General features: G+C 34.0%; 1 pseudogene; it reads right to left on the bottom strand.

Annotated features, from left to right (window-relative positions):
- Positions 1 to 5,607: 5,607 nt before the first annotated feature.
- Positions 5,608 to 6,651, bottom strand: LOC149229312 (protease Do-like 9 pseudogene; annotated as a pseudogene).
- Between the last annotated feature and the right edge of the window lie 1,231 nt (positions 6,652 to 7,882).

Below are 7,882 nucleotides of genomic sequence, written 5' to 3'. Positions count from 1 at the left end.
CAACTAGTTATCAGAGCCGAGAAACAACCCATGTGACAGAAATTGTCCATAGAAACAGCAAACCTACCATTGCACAGAGTAGGGAATCGACAGGGTTGTCGCCTTCATAGAAAGTTCAACGCACAGAGTAGAGAAAGCCCGGAGGCACCAGCAAACCACAACGGAGCAGAGCTCGGAGTCGAGCACAGTGAACCTCCAGCAAACCACAACGGAGCAGAGCTCAGAGTCGAGCACAGTGAACCACCAACAAACCACAACGGAGCAGAGCTCAGAGTCGAGCACAGTGAACTAACAAAAGTGACAATAAACGAGAATAGGGTTTGTCAAAAGGCGGGAGCGGCCAGACCGAGAAGACCGATAGGTGGCGTCCCTTAACCGGTGAGGAGGGACAACAATCAATACAAACAGATTGCAAATGAGTTAAGATCTACGGAGGGTTAATATCATCGCATATAAACACGACAGCTAACCTAACCAAAGGTTAATCACCGAAGGGTCGAGAGGGGCCTGTAATTTTTGACACGGTTACCAACTACTACACATTAAATTCCACACGTTTGTAAACGTTGGGGGGCTGGGCCATCACCTTTTCTCAGCCATGATCACTCCATCTAATAGTTCACTGCCTCGAAGTTGATCACTCCATCTAGTAGGTCACTGCCTCGAAGTTGAAGCTAAGAAATTTTCCAAAGAGCAGGACAAGGTATATCATTTTTTTAATTAATGTGGTGTGTTGTCAAGTTATATTGTTTACGTGTAAGAAGATTTTGTTCTTATTATTCAATTTAGAAATTACGTTATAAGAAAATATATCATTTTTTTTTTATTAATGTGGTGTGTTGTCAAGTTATATTGTTTACGTGTAAGAAGATTTTGTTCTTATTATTCAATTTAGAAATTACGTTATAAGAAAATATATCATTTTTCTATTAATGTGGTGTGCTTGTCAAGTTATATTGTTTAAGTGTAAGAAGATTTTGTTCTTATTATTTAATTTAGAAATTATGTTATAAGAAAATTTGTATAAAAAAATATAATTTATATTGGTTAATGTTAAATTAATAATGATTAATAAGTAAATCAAATCTTGTAGTATTGCTTTAGTGACAACTAATAAATTGAAATGTGAAATAGATAAAGTAATTTGTTCATATAACTTCCATAAATTTTGGTGGGTAGTAATTATGAGTAACTCTACTTACAATTTTACAGTTTTATTCTTACATAAGTGCTAGAAAAACATAAATAAAGGTGGGAAATAATTTGTGATAAGTGTATTTATTTACATCTTATTCTTATCCAATTTTGATGCAATTTGTGATAAGTGTATTTATTTACATCTTATTCCTATCCAATTTTGATGCAAAGACTTGCTTAAAATGGTGGGAAGTAACTTAATGGAAATATGTTATTTACCTAAGTATGAGTTATTTTCAATTATTTTATTTTTGAATAGTTTTCCTATAAAAGTTAAGAATAACAATTGATTACACAAATATCTAAAAATCATCCATGAATATTATAACAATATCCACAAGTAACATATAGAAGATATGTTATTTACCTAAGTATGATCTATTTCAATTATTTTATTTTTGAATAGTTTTCCTATAAAAATTAAGAATAAAAATTGATTACACAAAGATCTAAAAATCATTCATGAATATTGTAACAATATCCATAAATTATGGCATGAATATTATATCCACATGCATAAATTATAGCATAAAATATGTGAAGTAGTTATCCACATGAAATTATAGTATGCAAAAGATGAAATACATTTAATTTTCTAAGTTAAACATTATAAGTTGCTTTGGTCAATGCTAAACTAATAGTGATCAATAGGCATATCTTTTTTTTTCAATGAAAATTTCGTACATTTTCTATTCAAATAAAAAGATTGCATAGAAACATGTTACATAGGAAGCATAGCTTCAAATTTGGTCTACGCAAGTAGAAAACCAAGAAATCTTCCAAATTTCAAAAACAAAATTATAGTACATGTATAAAAGAGATTTTAGAAAACTACAATATCACTGAATGAAACTTAATAATCACAACAGATGATGTGCTGATTAAAGATGAAAAAAAGTAAGAAAACTTATCACTATACCAATTTCTCTCAGTAAATTGAGAGATCATTTTCCAAGACAAAATATATAGGTTGTTTAAATAGAATTTCAAATGGAAAGGCCTTATTGTTTGCTTGGTCTTGTTTATGTCAAAATAATATCCTAAAAGAAGGTAAATTATTCCTCTTTTCAACAAAAGTGTACATTGCCATTCTTCAAAAATATATATCTTTCCTCCATGGAAAGAGCCTCTTTGATAAAGTCTCTGCCTCAATATTTCATTCCTCGTGTATGTGTTGAAAAGAGAGATTGAATTTTTTTTTGGAATTTTTTCTTCATGTCTGTTATCTTGTCCTTCTAGTAAGAAAAATTTAGTACTTGTAAGTTTATGGAGCGTGATAACTAGTTAATTATGCATTTAGAGTCACCACAAACTTGTAAAAAAATAAAATTTTTGAAGGAAGCAAATATAGGAGTGCCCAACAACCAATAATTTCAGGCTTAGTGTTGGTTCTAGATCGAATGTTCATCCAAATATGGAGCGAGAGAAGACTTAGAAGCATGATAAAGGTACCCCCACCACATTGGCATTCTTTGGATGCACCAACATAAAATCCAACAGTGGAGAAGTCAGATACCAAAGGGTAACAAAATTTCTTGATATTTATGGGATTCAAATGCCTCATATATTCCTTAAAAAACCAATAATATGAGGCAGTATCTGATCAATTTTGATGGTCAAATCTTTTGTAATGCCCTACTTAATCTTATCATGCAAATTTTATTAGTGTTTAAATTACCTGAAAATATTGACTTACAATTATCAAGAAATATATTGTGAAACTGTAAATTTATTTACTGATATAAATTTTATTATTGTTATTATTCAATTCCCAACTTGTCTTCTCAAATTTAATTTTTGATAGGGTATGGTCTCCTTCCATTTATTCCAATTTAAATATTCATATCCCAAGGTGTCTTCTCAAAATCTACTTGGGAGAAGATATGGTCTCCTCTAATTAATTTGCAAATTAAATATCCATATCTTATCCCCAAAATGTCTTCTCAAAATCTACTTGGGAGAAGATATGGTTTTCCCCAATTAATTTCCAAATTAAATATCCATATCTTATCCCCAAAATGTATTCTCAAATCTACTTGGGAGAAGATATGGTAAGAAAAATCAAGGAAACTAAATGAAAGGATGAGGGGGTAGTCATGACATTAGTGATAGGTGGTTGAGGTGGATGGGAGGAAGAGGCATCAAAAGGGGAAGGATGATGAGAGGAGGAGGGGATCCTTGGTCTTGGTTTTGGTTTGGTTTTGTTTTGGAGGAGGGATGTGGAAAAAGAGGAGGGAGATATGTGGAGAAAGATGAGGGAGATCAAACTTGGATATGGAGAGTGTTTGTTAAACTTGGACACAATACATCCGGTTGGACTTGGGCTCAGAGGGCTAAGGAACTTGTGGAGGTTCCATGGGTTAGGAAATACTTCCTAGTTGGTTGGGAGGAAAATCCAGTCAGGTAGTCAAGAGGAGCATTCCAACAGAGTCAGGAGCTCAAGAGCATCTCAACTAAGCTATTGGAACATGTATTCCTCCGTTTATTGATTACTTATGTAAATGGTTGCAATGAAATTTTTACTTATTTAATTTTTGGTAAATAAATTTTAATGGTATATTATCATCAAATAAATGTTTAGATATAAATAAGTTATTTCCCATCTTATTGTGTTTAAAATTAGAGAAATTTAGTTTTTAGTTAGAGGACCCTAGGAGGGAGCCTCACACGTGGTATCAGAGCTTAGGTTCAAAATCTGGACCTTGAAGCCTACCTACTAGAATATATATATATATATATATATATATATATATATGCAAATTCAAATTCAAAATTTGGAGCCAAACCAGCTGACTTAATCATAATGAATTAATCATTTTTTTTCTACATTAATATATACATTTTATTGCTTAGCTAATAGCTGATATTTTGAAAGCCTTCTGAAGCTTCTTAGTCCATTTATTCTTTCCTCCAGCTGGAATCGTTCATGTAAGGCAGCAACTACTGTTGCAACCTGTGACACAAACACACTGCTCTCCAAATTGTGCACATCTGCAAAGCCAACTTTGTCTCAAAAGTCATATGCTTATGTTTTACATTATTTGAGTAGACAATTCCCTTAATGATCTTGACGTCACTTCGACGCCCTGAAGCTATGAATTTGCCCTGTGTATCCAAAGATTGTCCAATATAAGCTTGAGACCCAAATACAACCTCTTCCATTTCTCCGCCTCTCGCTCTCTGCTACTAACGCCATCCGTGTAACGCCGCAGAGGATTCTTAGCCCTATACAGCTCCATTTCCTTAGCTCCAACCTCGGCCTGAACTGAATCTCTAACTCCAGTAGCATCCCTCTCAGACATTTGAGATGGTATAAAAGAATCATTTTCCTCTATCTTCCTTTGAAGTCTCATCATTTCTTTTGTAATGCTTCTGAGGGCAGCTTCTACATTTTTCTTCTCTTGGGCTTTTAATTTCCACTCTTCCATCTTTGCTAGAGAATTTTTGAGCATACTCTGCACCTTATTTTTTTTTACGTTTAAGCTCCACTACATACCTTCTATGGCTAATTACTTTCCCACTGGTTTCTGCAACAGATTCATCATTGATATGAATATCTTCATTATTGTTAAAGCGTTGAAATTAAAGTTGATTTACCAGTTGTTTTTTTCTCACATCTCCATTGCTCCTCCTTCAAAGCAAAAACTGCAAGTGCTTTGTCACTAGCCTTGAGATTCTCTAGTCTTTTCCGATTCATTTCCTTTATTTCAGATTCTAGCTCTTTAATCCTTCGCTGAAATGAGTTTTTCTCAGCTTCCCAACTACTGGACCCCTCAATAATAACATTTTTTTTCCTGGGCCTCATCCTCCATTATGAATTTTCTCTGCAAATAACACGAACTCATTACCAAGAGAAGAAGAAGACTCCTCATTTTCTTGTGTTTGGCTTTACAAAAGTCGCTGCTTGCCATGATAATGAAGTGACTATTTCAAGCCAGCTCTCATTATAATTCTCCTCACCAATAGTTGACACATGCTCCACTTAGAAATGAAAATATCTTGTTGTCATCCTTCTACAATGCAACTCCATTCAAAAGAACGTCCATTATAAATCCAGGTGCACCTTCAACCGGTGCAGCAATGGCTATCCATGCGTTCACATACTTCTCAAATACTTCATTGTAGAGTGAGAGAAAACATTTGATTAGAAGACCTCCCATTGAATGGCTTATGATGGTTACTTTCTTTCCTCTAGAGGCTTTATGTATGAATTCTAACTTTGCTCTTAAACGATCAATTGTTTCTTGAAGTCTGTTACGTTGTCGAAAGTCATAGCCAAAACCAAAGAGAGTAGTACCCTCTTCATATCCCTAGCCTAGCATCTTTCCTATCATGTCGTGGAAGTAGTAAACAATATTCATCTGAATAATTAGATTAGAATGTAAGGAATGTCACCTATGGAAAACTGATTCACGTTTTCAAATCATCAGATATAGCTGAAGGTATGAAATGTGTTGCAAGAATATCAGGAGTTTCTTCCTTCGATTTTTTTTGTTGCCAAAACAACAATCTGTTGATACTCGACATCAAATCTCAGAAATTCATCCTCACAGTTTTCCACCATGTCTGCAAGATGCCTGAGATTTTTTTACATGCACTCCATTGGAAGCCAGGACCTGTGTATTTATAATATCCTCATAACCAATATTTATATCTACAACCAGAACCTAAGAAATTGCCACCAACTGTTCATCTTTTGTTTGTGCCATAGAATGTAGTAGCTTGTCCAACAGTTTTACTGGAGCATCATAGTCATAATCTTTTCCATATTCATAATGAAGGTATGGCACAGATAGAGCTAAAAATACAAATCCATGTATGATGTAATAAGATGGAGGCTTCCCCTTTATATGTGCAGGGACTAGGCATTTGTGAGTAGAACGCTCGATATCAAATTCATGATACTCAGAATCACATAGAATTTTGACTTTGGCATGCTCTCTTGTGTACTTCTTTGAAACAAGGTAGCTAAAACCTATGTGCTCACCATGCCTGAAAGGAACAGTTCCATCATTAGAAATATCAATTCCATCAAAACTGAGAATAATATCTGACGATGTCAAGAATTTCACTGCTGGAGTTGTTGGCTCTACCCTTCTTATACGAACACCTTTCTTTTCAGACATCATTCCCATTGCAATACACAAATCAGGATTCTCCATTTTCTACCATTTTATTCCAAGTATGGGAAATATTGTGTAGTCTCCCAAGCTCATAATCCGTGATAAAGTGTGTAATAACCAGAGTTGGTATAACATATCCAATATTTTCTGCATCTTCATGTTTAAGTGATTGAAATGCAATTCCCACACAGTAGCCCTTGTCATTGAAAGCAGGTCCCCAAGAATTTCCAGCATTTATAGCAGCATCAATATGGACTCTAAGAATAATCAGATCAGGGTCAAGAATGTCACAATAATATAGTCCAAATCTGTCTTCCAGGACTTCAATCATTGTTTTTGGATCCAAGGACATAGTTTTTTTTCTAGTGGTAGGATGATAAAGGGACCAAAGCTTTGTTCGAAATTCATGATCAGCAGCAAAAAGATGAACCCAAACTCGCTCTTTGTGGTACTTTTCATTCACGGTTGTTAATATAGATCCCCTATTCCAGGCACAAGTAAAACTAGGTCCAAATTAGGATTCACGTATGGTTGTTTTTTCTCAGCCAAGTGAAGCCACTCTTCAATTTTTTTAAGTATTTCCTGTCATATTGTGCCCATTTTCACTGTACCAATGTCAAAGTCAATTTTGTATCATAGGAGAGAAAGAAAGTCTTTATACTTAAAGAAGTTATGCACGATGTTTCCAGGATAAAGCCCTTTCTAAAAGATAATACATTTTTTCACTTGCCAATTTTTTACCAAGCTTCTCCTCAGATGAGTCAAACTCTCAACACTTTTCTTCCTTGCCGAGTCTTTATCAAGCCAAGTCTGCTAATCTGTTTAGCTTCAGAGTATGATAGCCATGAAATAAGTCTAAACAAATTCAACCGTAAAGATCCCAACCATTCATGGAGTTTTAATTATGTTATCAAGCCCTTTAGGACATCAAATTTATAACCAATGATTATGTCAAAAGATCAAATTTATTTTGTTGCTATTAAACTAGACTTAAACCATAAAAAATATTCCAGGAAATGAATGGCTAAAAGTATGTTAAAAGGAGAATATCGCTTACCATTTTCCTACATCAATTTAACTTATGGATATATTTTAAGCATGAATTGACTTCCAATTTGAGAAACTCAAGAAAAATCAGACCTAAAACCGTCATCCATATAGTAAATTCTAGCAGGTGTAAATTGCATTTAAGGTGAAACGTTAAGTTATTTAAGCAAGTCATTGAGGATTATTTACCGTCGATTTGGTGTATATTTGGTTTAGAGCACAAAACAAGTGAACGTTAAAGAGAATAGGTGCTAAATATGTCAAACCAGTTCTTGAACCCTCAAAAGTTGACAAAGCAGAAAGAGGAAATTCATTAAGCATTCCTGGATATTGATTTAATGCATGTGGGTCATGAGATCATGAATTATATAGAATTTTCAAGATACAATGTCAAGTTTTTCAAACCCCTAATCAATAATGAAGCTAAACTAATGAAGCTATGAAATAAACTTAAAACCACAAGATTGTTTGGTTAATTATAGCATTGCTTTAGTCTACTTAGTCAATCTATTGTT

This window comes from Pinus tabuliformis, chromosome J, assembly GCF_031772625.1.
Source record: "Pinus tabuliformis cultivar Carrire ecotype Pingquan chromosome J, CPIR1, whole genome shotgun sequence".
In the NCBI taxonomy this organism is placed as follows: Eukaryota; Viridiplantae; Streptophyta; class Pinopsida; order Pinales; family Pinaceae; genus Pinus; species Pinus tabuliformis.
The sequence above is the reverse complement of the archived record's forward strand: the minus strand, read 5'-3'. Positions and strand labels throughout refer to the sequence as shown.